This window comes from Octopus sinensis, linkage group LG2 (genome assembly GCF_006345805.1).
Source record: "Octopus sinensis linkage group LG2, ASM634580v1, whole genome shotgun sequence".
NCBI lineage: Eukaryota > Metazoa > Mollusca > Cephalopoda > Octopoda > Octopodidae > Octopus > Octopus sinensis.
Genome location: NC_042998.1, coordinates 78,899,729 through 78,927,228, shown reverse-complemented (window position 1 = coordinate 78,927,228; position 27,500 = coordinate 78,899,729). Strand labels below are relative to the sequence as shown.

Here is a 27,500-nt window from a genome sequence, read left to right as displayed (position 1 = left end):
ATTGAGCTCTGGTAAGACACCTATTTGCATGCCAGATTCTCTACTGAACTCCTTGCTAACTCACATGCAGATAATATCTCTCCATATGGTTTGTACATTTCTTGCAAACCACTCATTTATACCTACTTCTCTCAGCCTTATTCAGACTGCAGTGCATGAAACTTCAACAGAGGCCTTCTCTCACAATGAATGCTTGGTCACACCAAAAACTAATCCAATAGATATCTCATTGAAAAGAGAACACAAACTTGAACTAAGTTTTATCTAAGCTGATTTTCTTCTTAATTAGTTGTAACCCTTTGTTACTTACATCACTTGTCCCATTAATTTGATGCTTCTATGGAAGCTTCTTTCTACAGCACAACCTTTGCCTTTGTAGTAATTACTGATACTACTTCTATACCACATATTGTGAATAAGCTCTTCCAGTACAACCTGCTGACTGTGCAAGTAATTGGTGTATGTCTTACATCACTGAATATTTTCAGCATCTTAGTGCTTATCCTTGAAAGTAGAGTTGCTTTCCTTGCCTTCACATCCTTAATGACCAAATGGCTACTTTAAACATATCTCACACGATTTCAATAGCCGACAGCCTTGTTGAGTCTCCTTGGGATTGTTTCATCTCCCCAATAAATTCTTTTAATTCAACAGTTTCTTGCAGCAATATTTCCATGCCATTTAATCTTGGCATTAGTGAAGGCATGTGCAGCTATGATAACAAACATTTTACTTACACCATTTTGATTTAAACTGGCATACGACTTTGCAATCCCAAACACTTCACACTTCTGATCCTCATGTCATAGAACATTGACAAATTTCTTACTTTCTGCTTCACTTCTTGCTATGTACCAGTGATGTTTAGCTTCTGTCATCGCTACATGTTGTTGTCTTTTCCAAGCATTTTATGGCTCTGTCTATAATATTATTCTCTATGTCACCAGGTTGAGACCTTTTGCCAGCCATAGATCTGGTCTCTGCCTCACAACATGTCTTGCAGTAACTCTTAGTTTTCTTCTATATTATGTCTCTTGTCTCTTCCTCTGCTGCAAAATGTATTTCAGCTAGTACTCATTTAGTATCTATGTACCTCTATGTTCTCGTGTACAACACTGTTTTTAAATTAAATCCTTTCTTTAGAAATCTAAGTGTGAACAATCAATGGAAATAGTAGTTGTGATACCTGTGCCGGTGGCACATAAAAAGCACCATCCGAACGTGGCCGTTGCCAGCACCGCCTCGACTGGCTTCTGTGCCGGTGGCACATAAAAAGCACCATCCGAACATGGCCGATGCCAGCACCGCCTTGGCTGGCTTCCGTGCCGGTGGCACGTTAAAAGCACCAACCGATTGTGGCCGATACCGGACTCCCCTGGCACCTGTGCAGGTGGCACATAAAAAGCACCCACTACACTCGCGGAGCAGTTGGCATTAGGAAGGGCATCCAGCTGTAGAAACACTGCCAGATCAGACTGGAGCCTGGTGCAGCCCCTGGCTTCCCAGACCCCGGTTGAACCGTCCAACCTGTGCTAGCACGGAAAACGGACGTTAAATGATGATGATGATGATGAACAAATATCTACATTTAAACAGAACACAGGTGCATACTTAAAGAAAACCAGAGTTCCACCTTTTTTTTTTAATTTCTAGTCTTTTTGAATCAGGAATGAAACTTGTAGGTAAATATAAACATTAGCAATGTTTTTATTTTCTCATTATAGTTTACATTTCTTCAATATCAAGAGTTGTTCTGCTACATATTTTCAAACAAAGGCAGTCATGTCACCGTGTTAATCATCTATGGGTAAACTCTGATGATCCAGTTAAGTACATTCAATTAATATGTAGCTAATGGCATATTAACATGCAACATTTCAGATTGTAACTTTTGTTTGTAAATTTCGATTGAGCAAACCTACGATCAAATGTGCTGTAACCAGGAGGATATCTTTTAAGGGTATTCAGAACTACATTGTCCCATATACTCTTTTACTTGTTTCAGTCATTTGACTGCGGCCATGCTGGAGCACCGCCTTTAGTCAAGCAAATTGACCCTAGGACTTATCCTTTGGATGCCTAGTACTTATTCTATCGGTCTCTTTTGCCGAACCGCTAAGTTACGGGGATGTAAACACACCAGCATCGGTTGTCAAGCGATGTTGGGGGCACAAACACAGACACATAAACATATACACACACACACACATACATATATATATATACATATATACGATGGGCTTCTTTCAGTTTCCATCTACCAAATCCACTCACAAGGCTTTGGTCGAACCGAGGCTATAGTAGAAGACACTTGCCCAAGGAGCCACACAGTGGGAATGAATCCGGAACCATGTGGTTGGTAAGCAAGCTACTTACCACACAGCCACTCCTGCACCTATGTCCATTTCATAACGTAGTAAGGCATGATTTGAGAGATATATGGTAGCTATTTCTAATAGGTCAAACGATCATAGGTTTTTTTTTCTTTTGCTGTGTACTGGTGGCGGAAATGGTAGCAGCTGATATTTTTTAATAATCATAATGCTAGCAAGTTAAATTAAATGTGAAATGCTGGCAGAAGGCCACACAATTTGACAGAGATCACAGCTGATGAAATCCTCCCCAGCACCTGAAATGGTACTTAAATCACCCACTACCTTGATAATAATAATTATAATCAAGATGATAATGATTTCTTGCATTGGGATAAAACCGCTGGCTTATAAAGGACCAGTGTAGTTCATAGAATTGGTCCCAGTACATGTCTGTTACATATTCTAGATGTAGAGATGCAGTTAAGGCATTCAGGTTAACAAGCTACAATTTCTGTCAATCCCAATGACCTTTCCAAAAGCTGTTGACTTAATATCTGTTTCAAGAGCATTAACAGTATAAGTAAGTCAAATAGTTTCAACAAGTGATAAATCTATACTACAGTCTTAGCATTCCAGGAGCTGGCTCTTGTACCACAATACTATGTGAGTGGTGACTATGAAGTACCAGGGGTTGTAATTTTGTGGTGGTGACATTAACTGAATCATGACCTCCCAACCCCTTTAGTCATGAATGACTGTGGGATTGGACCTAGAAAGTTGTCCTCTGAGGTACAAGTCTGGGCAAGGTCGTTTATGGAAAGCCACTAGTTACCCATGCATACCAGCTTCCCATCTCCATACCACCGATGATATCCAAGGGAAAAGCAAAAGCCAATACAGCTTGGCACCAGTGATATTACAACTCACTTCTACAGATGAGTGAACTGGAGTAACGCAAAATAAAGTGTCTTGCTGAAGAACACAACACACAACCAGGTCCAGGAATTGAACTCACTACCTCAGGATTGTGAGCCTGATGCTCTAACCATTGAGTCATGCACCTTCATTAGCTATGACAGTAATTTTGATGGTATTGGTGAATACAATGATCCTAATATCAACGGTGATGACGATGAAGGTGATGATGATGAAAGTGTTGACGAAGCAGATGAAATGATCACTAAATATTTGTATGACACTGCTTTATGACTTACTATGGCCTTTAACACCGAATATCCTAGTGTAAATACCACTCTACTTGCGTGAATATGTATCTGCATGCGTATATATATGCCTGCATACTTGTGTGTTTGTTTCTGACTTTTGTGCACAATATGCATGAGTGCATATGTTTATAGGAGTGAGAGACAATAAATGTATGGAAGATGTTTGTTAATTGTGCATATATGAAGTGTCTTCAGTATATTTGCGAATGTGCTGTGCATAATAAAGTGCTTGCATCAACGTGCAAAAGCGTATTTATCTATGTGTGCATGCATGTATTTGTAGAGCACATTAAAGACATATTGTGTGTATGTGTGTGTTTGAGAGAGTGAGAGAGAAATGCGCGTGTGTGTGTGTGTAGCAACTACGTTTTGTGTTGATTACGGGCATGTATGCATATTGCATTAATTGTGAATTTTGTGTGCATTGTGAATGCGTGGATGCTGATCATGTCAGATGATATGTTTACATTTATGAGCATGTGTGTGCATGCATGTGAGCAGGTGTAAATGTTTACATCTACTTGAATAAATATGTACATGTGTGTGAGAAAGTGCGTATTTGTAAGAACATGCATATGCGTGTGTGCGCACACACATGTGAACATAAATGTGTGGTCTTGGCAATGTACTACATGAAAATTCTAAATGTGGATGTGTGAATGCATTTCTATGTGTATTTATGAGATTACCATGCATCATATGATTACGCGAAGTCAGCCCTGATCAAACAGACCTATGACCAAGGGCATCTAGCTACGATCATTCTATCTTCACTTTTCAGACATGCTATCCAGTGTTCACTTTTTAAATACTATAGCAGGTGATTTGAAGGAGATTCAGATGCTTTAACTATCAGGTCAACTGACTATGTATTATATGTATTTTTTTTTTGTGTGTGGTGTGCGTGTGTGTGTGTGTAAGAGAGAGAGAGAGAGAGAGAGAGAAGATAGATAGATAGATAGAGAGAGAGAGACAGACCTATGTACTCAAGAAGACACATACTCCACTGCAGAAGTGTTAAAGCCACTGTCCCTGGTAAAGAGGATTGGCTTGCAAAAGTCCTGTGTTGGGGGGGCATGTAAAAAGCACTTGTGCCAGTGCCATGTCAAAACATTCATGTGGTGGCACGTATAAAGCACCCAGCACACTCTGTAAAGTAGTTGGTGTTAGGAAGGGCATCCAGCCATAGAAACCAGGTTAAATCAGACTGGAGTCTGGTGCAGCCTCCCCAGCTTGCTAGCTCTGGTCAAACCATATAACCAGCACTGGATTAACCATAAAATAAAATAAACACGCGCTTAGGGGATCAAGGGATGGGGACATCGCAAAAATGAAAATGGTCCACCGCATGAAAGAAATCACTTTAAACTTGCTAAAATAATATTAATAATGCCTTATCTCTTCTAAGTATAGAAGCAGAAGTTTTACATAAAATTAATTCTAACGATATCATCAAAGACTTTGTTATTAAAAGAGAAAAAACAAAGGAGAAAATTTTTCAAATATAAATAAAGTGGAAACATACAAAAATAAACATTATTTTCCATCTTATAGTTAATTTTGTTACATTTTGAAAAATAAGAATTTATTTTATGGGCTTATTATTGTTTACATTTTGAATAATTTTTGTTTATATTTTCAACCATTTACGTATACTCGAGGGCACCAAAACCTTTTAAATGTTTAGTACCTCTATGGGCCTTAATCTGGCTCTGCATCCAATCCATGCCAGCAAGAAAAACTGAAATTAAATGATGATGTTGATGATGATATATGCATAATATGTGTGTGTGCATGTAATACAGTTCAGTATGGGATAAATCCATAGATTTTAGCCATCACTGCATTTATAAATTAATTAAATATATCATAATTTACTTGATACGTGAATATATATTCCGTTTTCTTTTTGATTTCTTTTGCAGTCTTAAAGGAATATTATGTTACATTGGAGTAAACATTTTGTGCATGCATGTCACGTGTAATAATTCAGTTAGGTGGTAGTGTACTAAATGACATATAAAAAAAAATTCTTAATGAATTGAAATTTGCCACTTAATTGCAGAAAGAAACAAAAACCTGGTAGCAATTGTTAACGAATCTGTTAGAAGAAGGGAGATAATTTTCAGCTGTTAAGAATTGATTTCTTTAATTTAATTTAATTTTTAGGGTTATTTTTGTGCTTTCTATTGTGAGATCTGTATGTCTAGATGTGAATCTGAATGTATAAGTCAATATGCAAATGCATCATTGCATGCTTCTGTGTGTGCATGCATGTGCATACGTGTGCATGTATGTGTACATTTGTTTGTATGCGCCTGTGTGAAATTACAAAACTTTAAATTGATAAATCAGCATTTGCTGCTCAGAAGTGAAAATTCAGAATTTCATGTATACAAAGGAATATAATTTCCTATTTATGGATGCTGCCACCAGTACCGTAATCATCACTATAATGATGGCTATTAATGCGTCCAATCCCTATCACTTCTCATCACTCTCCCAATTACAGCAAATATTCCATTAAAACACATAAACAAGAAATACTGTGAATGAGGAATTTCAGATAGAAACCTTCTAATTTGAATTTTTTCAGTTTTTTTTTAAACATTCTATAGCTTACAACATTATGTATGCGTGTATTTGTGTGAGTGTGCACATTTGTGTGTATATGTAGGACACTTATCTTGTAGGTATAATTTATGTAATTTACCTAAAGAATTCTGATATAAATGAAGAGCAATGAGACGCATGGCAAAAAGTAAATAAATACATAAATAAAAGATATTCAATAATCCACCTTATGTAATTATGATTTCACACATTGGCTCAAAGACAAATATTTGAAGGGGAGGTTTAACTTGGAGAGATGGGAAGTCAATTGCAGCGAGATTTGGAGTCAGAATGAAAATGAAACATTACGTAACAAAATACTGAAATGTTATTCACTAATCCCTTGCTCTTCCAGTTTAAATCATAATGATTTCTATAAGACACAAAGCCAAAAGCTCAAGTTATGCATGCTATAAATAGCTATAAGCTGCTGTTCCATTTATGGTCAAGAAAATTTGGTAATCACAGATGGGTAATTACAGGGTTAAAATCTGGTGACAGTTTGGAGTAGATTCTGATGGATCAATTTTTAGTGAGACCAGAGGATAAACTGCCAAGTCTAGTAGAGGGAGGGCACCGAATTCTACTGTGACAGATTTATTTAGAAAAGGAATACTAAGAATAATGCCTGCATAGCAGACAAGTGGTATGAAGCAATCTATTTGACAATACAGGCAATTTTTTTACCTTTAATTCTTCTCAATGTTTATTGATTGGCATAGTCAAATTAACTGATGGTCTCAATATCATATGCTTTTAGTCTTTATTTGGCAACCAAAGGTTATATGCAACAGATTAGGAGATTAAACATTTTGAAACTACTCATATGAATGAGCCATGTGAGGGAAGTTCCATAAACAGCTTAGTTACTGTCAGAGTATTAGAATGTATAAAGAATACGGGTCAGTTGAAGATGAAGTAGAAACAAATGCTCACATTTGAAAAGATATTAATTTTTCTTACACTGGAAACAAGCAGTATACCAGGGCTAGATATGAGTTGCAAAAATGTCATGGAAAATTTCATCAAGGAACAGATGTGCTAGAAGCTGTCCTTTTAGAAATCTGATTAATTTCAGAATTCAAAAATTCTTAAGTCATCTTGAGGGAAGCAAATTTTCTACTTCAAAAGCAGAACTATAAGCTTGAAAATATTTCATAGACATTTCCAGTGTATAGACATGATATATGATTGAAGTCAAAGCTAGAGTTTTATATCCTAAGAGGCTAGTTTGTATATGGGCAAGGGAGATTCCATTTATGAATGAGTCAATAATACTTTGGAGATGCATGGCTTAGTGGTTAGAATATTGGACTCATGATCGTAAGATTGTAGTCTTGATTCCTGGACCAGGCAATGTGTTGTGTTCTTGAGCAGAGCACTTCATTTCATGTTGCTCTAGTCCACTCAGCCATAGAAATGAGTACCACTAGTGGAGGTGCATCGCTTAGTGATCACAGATGTAAACAAATATGCAGACACACCTGCACACTCCTATACAAAGAGGATGATCTTTCAGTTTCTGTCATCTAAATCTGTACATATGGCTTTTATATGTATGTGTGTGTACATTCACTTATGTGTATACATATTTCATCATCATCATCATCATTTAATGTCAGTTTTCCATGCTAGCATGGGTTGGACGGTTCAACCGGGGCCTGGGAAGCCAAGAGGCTGCACCAGGCTCCAGTCTGATCTGGCAGTGTTTCTACAGCTGGATGCCCTTCCTAACGCTAACCACTCCGTGAGTGTAGTGGGTGCTTTTTACGTGCCAGGGGAGGCTGGCAATGGCCATGATCGGTTGGTGCTTTTTACGTGCCACCGGCACGGAAGCCAGTCAAGGCGGCACTGGCATCGGCTACGTACGGATGGTGTGTTGTAGGTGTACACACACATATATATTAACATACACAAACATATATATGCACATACACACAAATATATATGTACCAGCAGCTAAACTCGGTTTCACCAGGTCGGTTTGGATGATGTGGCAGTAAAACCTGCTCTTGTAAGCATTCGACTTGCTTGGGTATGCTTATGTTAAAAAACAATTTTAGAGTTGAAATGCTGTTTGGTTTATTTTGTTTGGCATACAATTTTCATCATCCCACTACCAAGTATGACATCACCCATTCCTTCCTCATTCATAAACATAAGAATATTATTATAGTAGATTATCTCTGCAACCATGGGAGCTATGAAAATAATATGACATCACCCCTTCCTTCCTTATTCATCTATCACCCCTTCCTTTCTCATTCATAAACACAAGAGTATTATTATAGTAGATTATCTCGGTAACACAAGAGTATTATTATAGTAGATTATCTCGGTAACCATGAAAAAATACAAAGCCCAGCATCACCACCGGATCATTCTACACATCTGTGTAATTCTTCATGCACTTCCACCCAAGTGAATTCCACCCACGTGAAACCCAAGACAAGAAGGAATCGCCCATGTCAAATTTATATGTATAGATATACATGAACATATACAAGCATGGCTGTGTGCATGCACATACTCACAATATATGCATAAATTTGAATGCATGTATAACCATAAAGATACATATAGATGTATATGCAAGAAATGATATTAGAAAGTTGAAGTAAGGAGAAAGAAAAAGAGGGAGCTAGAGGGAAAATGAAGAGAAATTTTGAATGGCAACGATAATTAGAAAAATGAGAATGATAGAGAGAGAGAGAGAGAGAGAGAGAGAGAGAGAGGGAGAGTGTGTGTGTGAGTGTGTGTGTGTGTGTGTGTGTGTGTGAAAAATACAGTATGAGAGTAAGTTTTCATAACTAAATTTTAATAATACAAAACAGTTATTTAAAAGTGATGGAAACACACACACAAAAATAGGGAATAAATGCCATGGTCACTAAAAACAAAGATTATGTTGATTATGATGAATACACTGATGAGGAGAAGCTTATAATGATTATTTCTTCATGATGAATATCATTGCGGTAATGCTTTTGCTAGTTGTGTTGATAATGAATGATGATGATGATGATGATAGAGTGGTGATGATAGAGTTTATGCCGATGATGAGGAAAGTGGTACTGATGTTGGTGGCGATCATGTTACTAATAATGGTGATGACAATGACAGTGATTGCAATGGTGATGAAAATACTGCTATTCATAACAACAATAATGATGATGATGATGATGATGCTCATGCTCTCATTAATATCAATAATATTGATGATGATAACAACAACGCAAAAGATGATTATGAAGATAATAACATAGCAACAAGAAAGACCTTAATAATGGTAACGAAGACAGCATAAAAACAATGATGCTAACGATTTTGATGAGAAAGAATACAATAATGAGTGAGGTAAAGGAAAACAGAAGAGTAATAGTGGTCATAGAAGATGGAAGATATTTCTGGGCTACACTGTATGTTGAGTATTTCAGTGCATTTGCATCATTTTCTTCTTGAAAATCATATCATTGAGTCTGCTGGGTTGGTGGAGTGGTGGTAGGTGAGTAGAAATTGGGTACGTAGACGGGTGGGTCAGTAGACTGCTTAGAAAATTTATGAGGGTAGAAAGGTGGGTAGATAGATAAGTCTGTAGTAATATAGGTGAGTATAGGAAGGTGGATAGGTAGATAGGTGAGTTGTTATTTGGATGTGATGGTAGATAGGTAGGTTGTTGGGTAGGCAGGTATGTAGACTGATAGGCTGGCCAACATTCAGTATTGCAACAGAAGTGCATTGCTAACATTAAAGCACTCTTAGAGATAAACAGATACAGAAATGTGCGTCTGTGTGTATGTTTGTGTGTGTGTGTTTGTGTGTCTATGTGTAAATATCAGAAACAGCAGTAGTAATGTTTAAAAAAATTTGGGTGCCACATATTAACCCCACTCACTCACTTGCACCCACTCCCCACCCCCAAACGTGTTGCTGAAAACCAAATGCTAATTGCATGTACATCTAACTGCATATGTGACTAATTTTAGTGTGTAATGTTCGTCTAACTTTCCCACACATCCATCTTAGCATTCCCAAATAAATGCACACACACACACACACACACACAAAAATTTATGCATGTAACTCAACTACTTCATTCCATCAATGCTTTCTCTTTCTTTTCCCACTCTCTCTCTCTCTCTCTCTCCCTCTGTCTCGCCACCCTCAACTCACAACAGCCCATGTTTCGTCTATCACATTGATGCATATGACATGGCTGTTGCTTTTGCCTGAAAAAATTTCTCATTGTACTCACCAACCACCCCAATACTACAAACATACTGCTCAACCCCTCCAGCACCACCCCATGATGATACCCCGACACCATACTGCAGATTTGCAATACATGCTGCAGAACAGCTAGCCTTGACCTGAATAAAATTTGGCTTCTGAAAATTTTTTTAGCATTTTGTCATATGCTTATATATATATATATATATATATATATATAAATCATATATGTATGCATGCATAAAAACACACTGATATTGTGGAAATATATACATGCTGGCTCATATACACATTTGTAGCCACAATTCATTAATAAGAAATCTGAAAAATGTAATGTGATAAACCGAAGTAAAGTTTTAACCACAAACATCCTGCAACGAATTTACTGGTTGTTTATTCAAAATGTGAAATTTATTAATAGCACGAATGTTACTTAGCACAGCAGGGGAAGAGTAACTGTATATAATTGATGCACTTTTATCAAAAAAGCTTTAACATATATTTCAAACTGTCTGAAAAAATACTGTGTATTGCATTATTAATCAACGATGTTAAGAGTGCATTATTAATAAACCATTTTAATAATGCAATATTATACAGATTAGACCACTTTGGCTATGTCTAAGTTTGTACACACTATAAATAGCTAAAAGCTATTAATCTCTCTGAAGGCTGAAGATGAGTATTGATAAAGGTCTAAGGAAACTAGAAGCTAGTCAGATTATTCCACTTTCTATGTCCAAAGAGAGATAAATACCTCACATAGTGAGGCTAAAATTATAGGCTTTATCATCATCGTTTAACGTTCGTTTTCCATGATGGTTTGACTGGGGACTGGCAAGCCAGGAGGCTGCACCAGACACCAATCTGATCTGGTAATGTTTCTACAGCTGGATGCCTTTCCTAATGCCAACCACTCCCGAGAGTGTAGTGGGTTTCCTTTTTATGTGCCACCGGCATGGGAGCCAGTCAGGCAGCACTGGCATCAACCATGTTCAGATGGTGGTTTTTATGTGCCACTGTCATGGGGAGCCAGTCAGGTGGCACTAGCAACAACCCACGCATGAATGGTGCCTATTGCATGCCACCAGCATGGGAGCCAGTCAGGTGGCACTGGCATCGGCCACAACTACAAATTCCATTTTTGATTTTGATTTGATTGAGATTCTGATTGTGATTTTTGATTTTTTAAAAGGAAGAGTGCATCTTACTTCACACTTGTTTTATCAAAAATACTATGTGGTACATTATTAAGCATGTATATATGTGTGTGTGTGAGTGTATGCATAAGAAATTATTCTTATTATTTTGAATTGTATTGTTTATATATTTACTTTTTTTGCTTGCTGAATCTGGTGAAAGAAGAGGTGACTATGTCCTTCCACCCCTTGTCAACCTTAAGGAGGTTCTAAAGCAGTGAAAGTATAAGATGTGCCAGCTCTGAAGAACAATGGCCATTAGAGTAACAGTAAAAAAGGCAGTAAAAGGAGACAGAATACCTGTGAACTAAATTCTGGAGCCCATTGCTAACTAAATGCCAATCACTTGAGTAGCCTTTCTCTAGATGCAGTACAGGATGTTTGTATGCATAGCTGCAGCACTGTTCCAAATGTGGGAGAAGTATTCTATTGGGGACATTACTCAAGCCTAGCAGAATGCAAGCATCTACTGGCAGCTGAAATATTTCCTGGCCCTAAAGAGAAGAGCTAGTCTTTAGGATGTAGGGGGGGGGGGTCATTAGTGATAACACTCAGCATTTAGAGTGATGGCGAGGACTAAAGTTGAGACATTCTGGGAGAATAATATGGATGAATAATGGTAAACTTGCATATAGTGACCCTAAAAAGAAAGAGACATGGAGAGAACTAAAGTGAGAGGTTACTGAATATGGAGATTACATGAGAAAAAGAAAGCCTTTCAAATGAGAACTTTACAGAGGAACGAGCCATTCTAGTTGACAGCAGTGATAAAGCAATTAAGGATATAAAGATAAGAATTACTGCTACATGATAGAATATCTAAGGGAATGAGATTGCTTAGTTAATCCAGTCGTGTAGGAAGGTATACCTTGTGACTCATGTAGCAGCATTATAGTCAACTGTTCGAGGAGTAAAAAAGATGCCTTAGAGAGGAATAATTATAGAGGTATTAAATTGCTGGACCAAATAATGGATGTTACAGAATTAGAGATCAACTAGTTAGGAAGAGAGTCAGACCAGATGAGATGCATTTTTAGATTGTAGTAGGGAGAAATACTATTCTTGCAGTTGTCTAACTAGGAAGTAAGACAAGTGAGGAAGTATTTAGCCAAAAGTAAATTGCTGTACTTTGCTGTCATCAACCTGAAGAAAGCCATTTATAGGGTACCTATCTCCCTAAACTGGTGGTCACTGTGAAAGTTAGAAGTATAGAAATGGCTGGTGGAAGCCCACAGGATCCTGTCGAACCATTCAACCAATGCCAACATGGAAGGCAGACATTAAAAGATGATGATGATGATATATATATATTTACAGATAATCTCACATGTGTGTGTATATATATATATATAACGGGAAGCTTTATGAAAATAAACAAAAGACGAAGGATATATATATATGAGAGTGAGAGAGAGAGAGAGAGAGAAAAATAGATATAATTTTGTTGTCATCATTGTATTTACATTCATTTTTGCATGATTCATATGAAATTCATTGAGGTAGGTTTTCCTCAGCGAGATGCCATTCTTGTTGCCAATGCTTAACTGTTTCCATGCTAAGTAATATTTCTCCTTGGCTAGATACATTTTCTACACAAGACTGGAAATGAACATCATAATGGTATGATGGCAATGCTCGCTTTAACCAACGTATGATATCAAGACAAGAGAATGCAAACCCAAAGTCATATATACAAACACACACGTACAGACACTCGCATGTACATACACACACACACAAAAAGATATATACCATGGAATGTTTTTAGTTTCTGTGTTCTAAATCTACTCACAAGTCTTTGGCTGGCCTAGGGCTAAAGCAGAAGATAAGTGACCAATGGTACACACAATAGACTTAGCCTGTTTCATACATGCATATCTATATATATACACACACACACATACTGTGTGTATATATATATATGTGACTCTCTCTCTCCCACTCTCTCTCTCTCTCTCTCTATATATATATATATATATATATATATATATATATATATGTGTGTATATATATACAGACACACACACATACAGATAAAGATGTAAATATCTATCTAACACATACACACTCTCTCTTTCTCATTATATATATATATATATATATAATACATATATATGTATGTACATATATATAGACACACACACACATAGAGAAAGATGTAAATATCTGTCTAACACACACACTCTCTAATTTTACATACATACATACATACATACATACATACATACATACATACATACAGACAGACAGACAGACAGACAGACTGACAGACAGAGATGGAATTGATAGAAACATACATTAGTATGCAAGTTGATAATTAGATAGAATAGAAAGCATTGTAATAGATTTGCACAGGCAGATAGATAGATAGATATATAGCGTGATAGAATGACGCTCACTTTGAAACGAGTGAAAAAGAAAAGTTGTAGTGATAAAGAGAAGAGAGTGAGATGGAACCTAATAAAGCAGCATTACATTTAGAACATAAACTATCATCACAGCAGAAATCTGACCTATAGGAATTCTCTCCATTCACTCATGGTAAATTTGATTCTCTCCATCAGTCCTGCCAGCTTCTTGCTGCCTGCCAATTTCCTGAAAGACTGCCACCCAAAGGGATATTTTATAGATTTTAATACAAACATAAATCTTTCTCAGACTTCTCTCAAGTTTGAAAGACATTTAGTGACCAAATGGGTCATCACTGAACCAGTTACAATTTGATTGCATTCTATAATTTACATTTTTTTTTTCTTATCTGTCATTATTGTTTCAATGCTTAATTAGGTTTGTGTTTATTTCTTTATTCATTAATGCTCTTTTCTCTGCCACCATTAAATCTCTTGTTACAGATATTAGCATATGGCAATGAAACGTAAAAATATGTAGACATTTATAATATTCCTGAAACACACTTGCACAATGTGTGTGTGTGTGTCTGTCTGTGTGTGAGTGAGTGTGTCCTGAAGACAAAGTACAAAGCAGAAGAGGGAGAATTGGAAACAACTAAAACAACAGACAAGAATACAAACTTAATGCATAATGCTGTAAAGGACAGGAAGAATTATTGACATTCAGAGAGTTAGTCTTTGTCAATATAGACATTAGAAGAAAGCGAAAACAAATTATAGAGAAGAAAAAGTGTGTTTATGGAAGAGGAGCATAGTGACTATACACCCATTTCTCTCTCCATTTATATATATATATATATATATTATACAGTAACTTATAACCACCAAGGCAACAACTCAAGTTTCATGTATTGGAAAAAAAATATCTGGTTCAACTTATCCTCCTAATTGTTGCCACTTTCACTTCCATTCTTGAAGTTGTCTTTGGTTATATCACAAGATGGTTATTTGAGATATGACTAAAGTAAAGTGGAGGACAAAGTGGGTAAGTGTTTTGAAAAATCTTAGCTACATACCCTTCTTCAAATATGAAACTTAAGTTCTTTCTCAAGGATCTTAAGGTACTGATATGAAACTTAGAGTACCTTAATCCTCTAAAACTATTAACAAACAAGCAGCACATATATAAGTATCTGTATGTGTATCAGCTGCTGTAATTATGAGAGCAAAACTGTACATATTTCATTCCTTTTGGATTCCTTGGAACCAATTCCTTTTCAAATTCATATCTCGTTTTCAATAGCAACCTGTCTTACTTTACTTTCCATTGGGACCCCACCTCTCCTTTTTTGTCTCATCAATGACCTCTCCCTTTCCTCTGAGCGACATCATAGAACTGCCATATCTCATTCCTAACTCTCCTATCTGCTGTCATTCTCAACATTCACATGTCTCCCATTCACATCCCCCAATCCATTTTTGTGCACTACTCACTACATTCAATCTTACATTCATCTCTGTGTGTGTCTCTCCCTCTCAAACTCTCACCCTGCACTTCATCTCCCAATTTCTTATCTATCTTACAATTTTATTAATCTGTTGCTCTCCATAATTTCTGATCTGCTACTTACCATCTCTTTCGTTCCGTGTCACTGCTATTTTTTCACCTAACCTCCAAACTAATATTTACAATCAAACACATCTCCAGCCTTGTTCATTATTCACTATATTCACTTCTAAGCATTTCTCACACTCTTATCCATCCACCCTTTCTGATCTCCTATCACTATTCTCTCATATACTCACACTCTTGTACTTTGAGTGCATGTCTTGACACTACATCACCACTATCCTTATCTCTCTTCTTTATCACTTTCCAGCTATTCTCACTTGTGTATAACGTGGGGTAGCCAGATATCTCCCCCACTAAGGCAGGCACTTGTTTCTGCCTCTATATCATACTTTAAGCTTCTCAGCATATGGCATAAAGCTACTTCCCTGTCTACTATGCACCAATTTGCTTGAGAGGGCTTTTGGGGTTTTTCTTTAAACAAAGTAAGTTACTTAGTGATGTTACAAACTCCAGTGTCTTGGGGGATAAAAAAAAGGATCCAGTACACTCTGGAAAATGGTTGATGTTAGGAAGGACATCCAACTGTAGAAAGACTGCCAGAAAGGACTCATCAGATCTTGTCCAACCCATGCTAGCATGGAAGATGAATGTTAAAGGATGATGATGATGAAAATGATATATATACCTACATACACACAAACACACATGCATACATGTAGATGTTTCAGTGTGTGTGTGTGTGTGTGTAGAGAGAGAGAGAGAGAGAGTGAAAGAGAGAGAGTGAGTGTGTTAAGATGATGTTTGTATAAGTGATATTGCTTAAACCATGTTTGTCTCCTAGTCTCTCTGTCTTACTACTTACCTATGACAAAGACACAGAGACACAAATGCACGCATGCACACACACACACATTAACAATTTGATTCATTCCACATTAATCAAAGTTTCTTAGTCGCAAATGACGACATTTCTCAGATGTCAAGGATTAGAAGAGAAATAAAATTGATTTATAAAGAAAAATATTAGGTGGGGCCTCTGCTGCTCAATTCAAATCATATGAAGAAATTAGCAGTAGAGCAAAAAAAAAACAGCTAATTTTGTTTGTTGTTGTTCCACATGGTGGAAGATACTGTATAGCAGCACCAGCTGGTGTATGACCTGTGAAGACTGAGCCAGTGTATGCGTGTCTGTTTTAGGTCATATCTGGAAAGCATGGAGGGAGAATTCAATATAAACAATTACAAACACTATAAAAGTCACAATTCATCTAATGCTAAATACATTACAATACGTAAATATCTCTATTCAAAAATATACATAATTTCCTATATCTTAACTATTCTCAACACCATTTTAAAATATATCCAAATTTGAAAAGCATATTTACTGTTACTATAGATGGAACAGGTACACTTGTGTATATGTATTGATATAGCCTTTTATTTAGTTAATAGCTTTAGTTATTAGAGGGTAGCTGTGTTAGGGCACCATTTTAACCCATTAGCATTTAAACTGGCCATATCCAGCCAAAATATTCCACCTGTTTTTTTAATTTCAAACTGACCAGATCTTACCTCTCACATCTTCCCTACATTATCATTTTAAAAATAAACAATCACATTATCATGTCATTGAAACTACAACATAATGCATGATTAATTCAAGATGACATGACTATATAAGCATTACATTTGACAGTGTAATCTGAATGCTAAAGAGTTAAAGGATAGATGGATATATATATATATATGTACATGTGTGTGTTTGTATAAATATATGTCTACACACACCAGCACCATCATCATCATCACTATTCCTTATGTTTCTTTTTCTTTGCTGGCCTGAATTGGATAGAACTTTTTGAGGCAGAGTTCCCCTTCCCGGTGCCCATGTGTCTTTAACAGCATGTGTGTGTATGTGTGAATGTATATGTGATGGTGAGTGTGTGCTTGTGTTGTGTGTGTGCGTGAGTGTGTATGTGAGGGTGAGTGTGTATATGCGTGAGTGTGAGTGTGTATATGCGTGAGTGTAAGTGTATATGTGAAGGTAAGTGTATGTATGTGTCAGGCTATGTGTGTGGGTGAGGGGGAGTGTGTATATGCATGTGTGCAAGGGTGAGTATGTGTGTGTGGTATAAAGTGCTAAAAAAAAAGTAGAATAATATGAGTTTAAGAAAACTGTAGAAAGGTATGAAGACGTAACATGAGAGAAAAAAATAACATTTACTGACCTTTGGTGTACAAACTCTTTTATTCATGTGTTTGAAAATTCCTCCAAATCCTGCAATGAATAAATATAGGATTAAGTTTGTATACACACACACACACACATACATACACCACCACTACCACCACCACCAACAACAACAATGCCACCGCCATCATTTAATGTCCTTTTCCCATTCTGGTAGGGGTTGGTGAGTTCGACATGAACTGACAAGCTAGAGAGCTGTGTTCACCTACAGTGTCTGCTTTGGCATGATTCCTACTGCTGGATGTCCTTCCTTATGCCAACCACACTTCACTGAAGTGTATCGAGTGCTTTTACTGACACTGGAGATCAGCATGGATTTGTGGTTCACTGAATCCTGTCAAATTGTTCAAGCCGAGCCAACATAAGAAACGAATGTTAAATGATGGTGATAAAATTCTAAGTGCATGTGTGTTGCGTACATGCAAGTAAATTAAAGAGTGAGTGTTGAACACAATGAATAATTTATTTTGTTTTCTGTTTCAAAGTCAGTGGGAACTTAAGACAAATTATGCATTGTATTCAACATTCAGTACATCAGTTTTATTTGCATGAACACAACTCATACGCACAGTTGTCATAGGTGGCAGCAGTGTCGTCAAATTTCCCACTGACTTTGAAACAGAAAATAATAACCAAGCCACAATTGTAAACAACTCTCAAAAACATCATCATTATCATCATTTAACATTCGCTGTCCACGCTGGCACGGCTGGATGGTTTGACTGAGCTGGCACGCTGGAAGGCTGCACCAGGCACCAGTCTGATTCAGCATGTTTTTCTATGGCTGGATGCCCTTCCTAATGCCAACCACTCTCAGAGTGTAATGGGTTCTTTTATGTGCCACCAGCATAGGTGCCATTTGCATGACACTGGTATCTGCTATGACTGCAAGTATTTGTCTGTGTATGTGTGTGAGAGTCAGTGCATGTACTAATTAACACCGTTTGAAATGAAACTGCAACATTGTTCAAATTCTCCAATAAACAAATCTTGCAGTCCAATGAACAAGTGCACAGCAATGGAATGAAAAACAACCCTTTTGAAAAACTAATAGGGGTTAGTGACCTGAGAAGTATCCAATTATAGAAAAACTACCGCAATAAGTTTCATGTAGCCCATGCCAAAGTAGAAGAATAGGTGTAAAATGATGATAAAGCCTGTGATAGACTCAATTTTTTTTTTTTTTTAACTTATTTAACCTTCGTTGTTATCAACTAGTAATTTAAAGTATGAAAACCGTTATCAGAATGTATGAATCACTAAGCTCAGGTAATTGAAGAATATAAAACAGAATTGAAAAACCTCATGGTTGATAAGTCAAACAATTATTATGTCAATACATATCAATGAAAAAGATGGCTTGGATTAGATGGCATGTAAGCAAATTATATGAACATAGTTGTTGTCACATGGAATAATGAGTGAAATAACGTGACATTTATTGTCAAGACATGAATCTGTTTTACTGTAATTGAAGAGTATCACAGGGGACTGAGAAATCTTGTCACACTAATATATATCAACAGAATACACCATCTGAAAATATTTTTCCGCTCTCTCATGTAAAGAGACAGCTTTCTAATAGGCTCCTCTTTGACAGATGATCTAAAAGCTTATTTAAACTCATAAAACTTCACAATAAAACTACCATGGACTGAGTGGAAAATAAATTCACAGTGCACAAGGCATGCAGTGAGCATAATAAATATTTTATTTTATTCTTGATTTATTATATAATCCAACGATATGTGACATAACCATATTACCTTACTATCCTCAATATATTAAAATATTTTTATTTCTTACCTATTAAGCAAGTTCAGGTAATTGTCTACTTTAGGTAATTGCATCAGAAATTCAATCACCAAAGATATATAATTAAGCAGAATGGACTTAATATACATGCATGTGTGCATATTTAAACATACAAATGTCAGAAAAATTACACAATGATGTTTTGAGTGAGGATCCCCATGAAGTATCTTTACTAGCTGATTCATTCTTATTTTCAGTCAAAGATGGAACCTTTAAATGGTCACTTGACTTGCTAGATATGGCAACCAAATGTCCCTCAAATTAAATCTTACTGTTTTAAATAAGGAAAGGACATGATATAATGTTGTTTTAGATGCTTTTAAAAAGACGGAATGTTCATGGCTTGAAAACTTTTAATAATCATAGATCTGCTCAGTCAGAAGTGATCAGGGTGAAATAATAAAAGTATTTAATTTAGGAAAAAAAAAAAAGAAAAGAAAAAAAAAGCTAGGCATATGCAAAGTGTGATACTACATCCAAACAGAGATTGCTGTCTAAATTATAAAATCTAAGAGAATTAGTAGATGTTAATATGCAAGATTTTAGCATGTTTTACTGCAACAAAACTCACTGATACCTACTTAGATTTTATTACTACTCTTTCAACACAAACCCCGACAAGTACTCAAATTTCAGGTGAAATCCTATCTACATGAGATATAGGACTGCCAAAATAAGATAATATACCAACAAGTAGACAGTCTTTTAATGAAAATGTTTCTTAGCTTATATAAACTGTCCACATACAAACACGTTTTTCAATGAATGGTATTTACTGAGTTAGTATATGATAGGACATTTAGGGTAAATTAACAAATAAATATGCATAAAAATAACAGATACATTTCAAGCAGTTTGTAAATTCTCTCAAGTAATATGAAAATATTTTTCTCGCAAACACACGCGTTCAATTCCTTTTGCATGCATGTGTGCATGTGTATGTATAAACATGAGCATGCACACACACACACACACACACACACACAGAGTTAGAAGTGAACATTTCCTCACTTGTGTACGCAGACATACTTGCATGATTATGAATTCACCCAAACACCTACGCAAACACTTTACAATATGCACTGTATTCTGTACGTCTTATTATGTTGTACGATATCCACATTTCTCTCTCTCCCTTTATTTACACACACACATGCACTGAATGCATATCTACTGTGAATATCACTTTTCCCCTGATGAAGGAGGCATTCTCTGTAAATGAATTTTAAGATTCATAGATTCATTTTTTTTACCCAGACGAATGAACCCCAGAAAAAGCTGTTGGAATATTTTCTTATAATATGTAACCCGAAACCTTATTTGATGCCTATTATTATCTCTTCACTATATTTTCAATTCTTTTTTAAAACCGTTTTTATCTAAATTCCTTTAATTCATTATGCTATTACTATGCTTATTGCATTCGTATTCATATTTTTATATGTCCACATGTATTTTTAATATTCATATAATTTTCTATTTTTTATATTTGTAATATGTTTTACTTTAGGCAATTTTTATCGTAATTAAATCCGTACACATGTGTTCATTGTAGTTTGCCAAACTTGAATGCTTTTCATTCATTTATTATACCTGTCTAATGTCTCAGGTTCAACTTGAGCACTTCTATACAGTCTATGTGTTTCATAAGAATATGAATATATATATATATATATATATATATATATATATATATATATAGTGGAGGCGCAATGGCCCAGTGGTTAGGGCAGTGGACTCGCGGTCATAGGATCGCGGTTTCGATTCCCAGACCGGGCGTTGTGAGTGTTTATTGAGCAAAAACACCTAAAGCTCTACGAGGCTCCGGCAGGGGATGGTGGTGATCCCTGCTGTACTCTTTCACCACAACTTTCTCTCACTCTTACTTCCTGTTTCTGTTGTACCTGTATTTCAAAGGGCTGGCCTTGTCACTCTCTGTGTCACGCTGAATATCCCAGAGAACTACGTTAAGGGTGCATGTGTCTGTGGAGTGCTCAGCCACTTGCACGTTAATTTCACGAGCAGGCTGTTCCGTTGATTCGGATCAACCGGAACCCTCGTCGTCGTAACCGACGGAGTGCTTCCATATATATATATATATATATATATATATATATATATATATATATATATGGAGAGTTTACGAAAATAACAAAAGACGAAGAGAGGTGGTGTACAAAACAAACAGATGTATTAGTATAACGCTCAAGAATAGAAAAATGTCTTTTACGTTTTTGAGCTTACGCTCTACTACAGAAAGGGACACAGAAAAAAGAAGAAGAGAAAAAAATATATATATTATACTAGCAATGAAATGGTTATGGGTGGAATGCAAAGTGCAGTACCTTCAGTAGCTGCCATCTACTATAGTCTTGAATTGACCCATCCCTTGTGAATTGGATGGCAGAAACTGTGGAAGGTCACTCATTATTGACATCTAGTACACTTTTGTACCAATGACCATTTCTGAATATCCCTCATGATCTTTCTTCCTAGCAAACATGTACCTACCCTTTCTTTCTCCTAATTCCCTTCTACCTTTACTGTCCCTCTCCTGTTAAACACTGCTGTTACTTTCTCTATCTCTCTTCTCTCTAATACTGTCTAGCTCATTTTTCCTCCCTCTTCCATACTATCACCCCCACCCCGGTGCCTCTGTTTCTGCATCAAACCTTCATTTCTTTCTTTCAAGAGGACAGGACAGTCAAAACTAGAGTTCTCTCAACATGATGTTGTCACTGCTCATATGCCATAGTATGTATGTGTGTGTGTATGCATTTAAATATATATATATAATACACACACACACACACACAAATATATACATATATATACATACACACACACATATATGATGGGCTTCTTCCAGTTTCCATCTACCAAATCTACTCATAAGGGTTTGGTCAGCCCAAAGCTATAGTAGAAGACATTTGCACAAGGTGCCACGTAGTGCGACTGAATCCAGAACCATGTGGTTGGGAAGCAAGCTTCTTATTTCCATATTGCCCACAAGGGGCTAAACACAGAGGGGACAAACAAGGACAGACAAAGGGATCGAGTCAATTACATCGACCCCAGTGCATAACTGGTGCTTAATTTATCGACTCCGAAAGGACGAAAGGTTAAGTCGACCTCGGTGGAATTTGAACTCAGAACGTAAAGACAGATGAAATACTGCTAAGCATTTCGCCCGGCACGCTAATGTTTCTGCAAGCTGGCCGCCTTGGGAAGCAAGCTTCTTACCACTCAACCACATCTATATATATCTACATATATAAAGAAACATTTAAGTAGTAATAATACTTTTTTTTAAATGGCAGTGTCCCTATATCGATGTTACATTAGAAATTTCAACATTGTTGCAATAACATGAAGAACATGATTCTATTCTACTTTGCAGAATTTAATGACAAACAAATTACAAAATATGGCATTTAAAGCTTTACTTTCCTAGAATGTATGTTATTCCAAGCATAAAAGATATGGATGAAAAATGCTAATAAATCAAGAAAGCCAGAAAGAGGAAAAAAGAAAAATGTCAGAAAGAATAGAAATAAAAGAGAAAGAAAGAGAAGTTGTAGAAACTGTAGATCGGAAAAAAACAACAATACAATTGGCAATTTGGCAGGGTACCGATGGAAAAGAATTTCTAGATTTGTGATGAAATGTAGTATGAGGATATAGTTAATCCAAACATGAAAACACAAAGAGAAAACACAACAACGCTAGGATGTGGAACAAATAGTGTTATTGGACGCTCAGGAGAGGAAAGTAAGAAGGAGGATTTAACATTTCAAGCGGAGCTCTTTGTCAGAAACATAGAAAAAGGAAAGGTCCAAGGAAGGGAATATATATATATATATATATTTAGGGAGAATTCACAAAAAATCAAAAGACGAAGACAGGTGGTGTAGACAACAAACAGACGTATTAGTATAACGCTCGGGAAGTGAAAAAGTCTTTAATGTTTCGAGCCTACGCTCTTCCACAGAAAGAAACAAGGAGAGAAAATAAAGAATGTGTAGTGGCTAGTGATCTATCATGGCAAATGATAGATCGGTGTATATATATATATGTATATATATGTATATGTGTGTATATATGTATATATATGTATATGTGTGTATATATATATATACATACTAGCTTAAGGTGACCCGCTCTACTCGCGGGTGAGTGTGTGGTTGTTACTTTCTGTTTCTTATCGCCACATTCTCCCTCTTTGTTTCGCTCTCCTTTCTCATTTTCTCACTCTCTTACTCTTCCTTTCTCTCTCTCTCTCTCGCTTTCTCCTACTCTTTATCTTTCTCTATCTATCTATCTATCTCCCATTTCTGCATTTAAATTACAAATCCGCTTCCACTTTACCATGTTGAAAATTTGATTGAAATTGGGCAAAAGGTATCCGATCTAGACCCCCAAACCCGTTCAGCCCAATAACAGACAACAAATTGATGATACAAAGTGAAAGTGGCTGTGAAGAAGTGGATACAACAGTGCACAAATAAATTTTATCAAAGGGGACTTAAGAGTTAGGTTCAATGATGGCACAAATGCATTTCCCTCAAAAAACATCCTACCATCTAACAAACAAACATAAACAAGAAAACCCCCCAAAACTAGGAGCACATTAAATAATGTATTCCAAAATACAATATACCAGAAAACAAGATAAAATTGTGTAGCTGGAATAAAGAAAAATATAAACCAATACAGAAAGGCAAAAAAGATCAACACTGAGTGTCAGAAATATCCACATACAAAATTTATATACATACAAACAGACAATACAAACATAACATTTAAACATAACTCACATCACATAAAAATGCAACACAGAAAATTCATTATCTTCCTATAAATTTTCAGCTTCAACAAGGATCTTGTCTCCCACGGCACTACAAGAGCAATGAAAATGGCCATCAGTCAAACCCACACATATCTTATGCAAAATAGAAAGTAACAACTATGATAATTGATACGCACTACACAATCGTAACCCAACAAATCTAACATACTGAGATATAAACTAATGGCCTATAAATATCTTTCTGGAAAAAAAAAAAAACATCATCATCACACAATATTCACATTGCAAAAATACATGAATACATGAAAATATGCAGCCCACCTAAAACAAGTCACTTGAACAAGGCAGAACAAACTAATCCATGCTGGAGGCCTTATGACATTCATAAAATCATCCAACCAGTACAAAGATACCCAATACGAGATTTAAAATACTAATAAGGTGTGGAAGACTAGAAATGAGAGCATTCAAAATAAAATCCAACAATGCGAGACAGATTAATAACTTCACAATCTATTCAACTAGACTATATACTCCAGTTACATCACCTTAATACACAAACACTATCATTGGAAGAGACTTGAGTTCACACAGCACACATTGGTAAAAGAAAAGTAGAGAAGACAAAATGAGAGACAATTGTGCTCACTTGTACACGCTAAGTAACTTACACCAAAGTACCTCATCAAGCAAACCATAATAATTCCTCTCTAGAGATAAAATGTTCCACATAACTAGCTATTATAACTATATGGTAAAACAATCTTCAAAGTCTCGGTTGACCATATTCACCTATCAATGGGTTAAACATTACCTTCTCAAAAACTTCAAAAACGCCAAAGTGGAATCACTTTTATATGAGTTCACAGAATTCTGTACTATGACAGTAATGAATGTATATGCTGCAGAATGTATATTCAACGAAATAACTGTATTTCCAGTAAACATATTCTACAGAGGAACAAAATATATTTAACCCACATTTCATAAAAGTGAAATAAAAATGAAGAATCTAACTCAAACTTCAGCATTATATATAACAGAATTATCAAATGACTAAACAAAGAAGTAGGAAAGGAAATAAAAGCAAATAACAAACAGAATCCTGAAAAACTTTTATATTCAACATAAACCATCAAAGAAGCAGTTAACTCTTTCATTACTGTATTTATTTTGAGATGCTTTGTATTTCTTTCAATTACTTTAAATATAACAAAGAATTTAGTAAAATAACTTGGTTATCATTAAGCTAGTGTTAGGAACATAAATTGTGGAAGATTTTAACTGAAAACTTATGAAAACAAGACATTTGTATTCAGAACCAGAGCCGGTTTCAGCCAGGTTGGTAATGAAAGGGTTAAACATTGTAATTAGCAGTATCAGTAACTATAACAAATGGCTACAATATATCATAGTAACAATATCAAGTAATGCATCCACACTTTAACAGCAATCTATTAAACTTCTGAAACAGTTTTCCTAAACCTGTTACTGAAAAATCAAAGACAGAAACTCAAAACGTCAGAAACTGTACACTTAAAACAGTTAGGACCAGAAAACATTACTACACAAACCTACACCTTAACCCCTTAGCATTTAAACCAGCCATATCCAGCCAAAATAATCAACCCGTTTTATCTTCAGTCTGGCCAGATTTGGCCTCTTGCACTTACCCTACAATATTATTCTAAAAATAAACAACTATGTCATTGAAATCTCAAAGCTACAAAGTAATACATGACTAATTCAGATCAATATGAATAAATAAGCTTTACATTTGACAGAGAAATCTGAAGGCTAAAGGGTTAAACTACCTGTGATTGATCTATGGCAATGTGTGAATAATATTCTCAAGGTTAACATTTACTTTTTTGAGTTCACTTCTATGCTCTCTGGCCAATCCAATACTTGACCACATTAAAGGAAGTTAAAGTCACTGAAAACAACCAATACACCACTACATTTTGAGATATAGTAGAAAATTGGTTGGGTAAAGAGAAAAATTACAAAATTTGTCAAAAAAAAAAAAAGGGAGAGTAATGCATAAATACAACTTCTGAGTAATATAGTTTCATTATTTCTTTATTATATTTGTTGAAATTGCACTTTAATAAAACACCTTAATCAAAGAAATATAATTCTGTAAACCTTAAGAAACTGGAGGAGAAGAAAAGGTTACAAGACAAAAAGTTGTTGATTATGAAGAGTAAGGCTAAAATTCATTTTAAAGCCAAAATCTATGTTATTTCTAGAAAAAGTTTGAAAAATCTTGGCAAAAAGAATCTATTTCTGTAAACCAAGTTACAACTGGGACAATAGTAAAAAACTTATGGGGTAAAAAAGAGTGGTCATGTTTGAAGAGCCATATATCTGTGATGAAGGAATCATGAAACATACCCAGTCACTTGATGTACATGGTGGAAGCACTCCGTTGGTTACGACGACGAGGGTTCCGGTTGATCCGAATCAACGGAACAGCCTGCTCCGTAAAATTAACGTGTAAGTGGCTGAGCACTCCACAGACACGTGTACCCTTAACGTAGTTCTCGGGGATATTCAGCGTGACACAGAGAGTGACAAGGCCGGCCCTTTGAAATACAGGTACAACAGAAACAGGAAGTAAGAGTGAGAGAAAGTTGTGGTGAAAGAGTACAGCAGGGATCACCACCATCCCCTGCCGGAGCCTCGTGGAGCTTCTTAGGTGTTTTCGCTCAATAAACACTCACAACGCCCGGTCTAGGAATCGAAACCGCGATCCTATGACTGCGAGTCCGCTGCCCTAACCACTATTTGATGTACATAACTGAAATGTGGCTAAAGAATAACATCCTTTAATGGAAACAGTTAAGCCTCCAATAGCACCAAGTCACAATTGCTTCAAGGAAACAATTTCTCATGTTCTTATGATTTACTGCGTAAAAATGGCAAACTCACAAATGTAATATTGTTGAAACTTTAACCTGAAGAGTTGCAAACTACCTGCAATGAATAAGTAAGACTCACATTGGAATATTGCTCACATATTTTTATTTGACTACATTCACGGGAAGGTCAATCAGCTGACTGGCAGATTCACTCACATGCTACAAGCTACAACTCACAGAAGCAGCAATA

At 36.1% G+C, this 27,500-nt stretch overlaps 1 protein-coding gene across 4 annotated transcripts in view; it reads right to left on the bottom strand.

Moving 5' to 3' along the window:
- Positions 1-27,500, bottom strand: part of LOC115232418 (vitamin D3 receptor) — an 822,423-nt gene that overhangs the window by 131,148 nt on the left and 663,775 nt on the right. For all 4 annotated transcript variants that reach the window (XM_036514413.1, XM_029802282.2, XM_029802281.2 and 1 more), the window contains one exon: positions 17,739-17,788. The gene's annotated coding sequence lies outside the window, so the exon portion shown is untranslated. The remainder of the gene's footprint in view (positions 1-17,738; positions 17,789-27,500) is intronic.